This window comes from Rhyacophila brunnea, unplaced genomic scaffold, assembly GCF_057557595.1.
Source record: "Rhyacophila brunnea isolate RB1 unplaced genomic scaffold, BYU_Rbru_1.0 scaffold_14, whole genome shotgun sequence".
NCBI classification, from domain to species: Eukaryota; Metazoa; Arthropoda; class Insecta; order Trichoptera; family Rhyacophilidae; genus Rhyacophila; species Rhyacophila brunnea.
In genome coordinates this window covers 38927523-38928772 of record NW_028232796.1, presented here as the reverse complement: position 1 = coordinate 38928772, position 1250 = coordinate 38927523, and positions in this window count along the sequence as shown.

Below are 1250 nucleotides of genomic sequence, written 5' to 3'. Positions count from 1 at the left end.
CGGTGCAACAAAGTGGAACTAAGTGGAACCGAGTGGAACTACCTATTGCGCAAAACAATCAAAAAAATGTTTAAATTTATTAGTATATATTATATTTTTAATGATTAATATTATTATCTATCTATCCTCTAAGACTAGTTTTGAAATTAATTATTTAAAAAAAATAACCATTATCAAATTAACATTTATGTACAAAAGTAGGTAGTTACCTACCTATATGAACTGAAAGTTTAAAATAGATACCTACCTATTGTTAATAATCTAGAATTTAACTTTAAAATCTTTTTAAAAACATAATAATAAAGAGTTCCATTTACACACCACTGCGGGTCTATTCTATACACAAGGCGACTATCGACCGCTAAAGTGATAAAGTGATGGTTTTTATTACATATTATTTATATTGAGATACTTATTATAGGTAACTATTGTTACAATACGTTACAACAGTCAAAACCGTCTATCTCAGTTCTATATCTGTGGCAGTAGTGTTTTTAGTGGACAAGCATAGCACATAGCTCAGCATAGCGCGGTTAGGCGCCGCCGCGCCGTTGTCCGCCCGTCACTGTGGCCAAGCGCTTAGTGCTCGGCCGTAGTCTACAAAATTTGGTTATACATTTGAGTTTTGCAAGACGTCCCCGCGCGATCACTACGTTCTTGCACTTAACGTCCTAAATGAGCTAAATGTTATAAATATATCACTTTATATAATCAGGCAGTTAATTATTACAATAATTTATCCGTCTGAACTGCCAACAAGTGCCATCTTTTAACAGCCCGTCTCTTATTTGGCTGCCATAGGTAGGTACATCGAATTCTAACTACCTAACAAGAATTACAAAATGTTGTTATAATGCATATTGTTAAGTAATTATTAGGTACCTAGATGATGTAGAAAAACATAATACCTACTGCCAGCGCTCCATTGGCGAGCCAAAAGTCCGAGGACAATAAATCGTCTGATTTGTCGATGCTCTGCTACTGATCAACAAACAAAAAATTAAAAAAGTCGAGCTGTCAAATAAAGTCAAGAGTTGCGATTATCGTAATGTCTTCCGATAATCCTATAACTTTGTGTTATTTATATGTAGACTTACATAAAATAATATAGCAGTGAAAACAACACAAGTTTTACGTTTTATTTTATGAATTTCAGAAATACAAAAAAAAAAATATTGATAAATCTCTCCTTTTCTAACGTGTAAATTAACAATTTAATCAATGAAAATGTTTAAAACAATTACAGATTT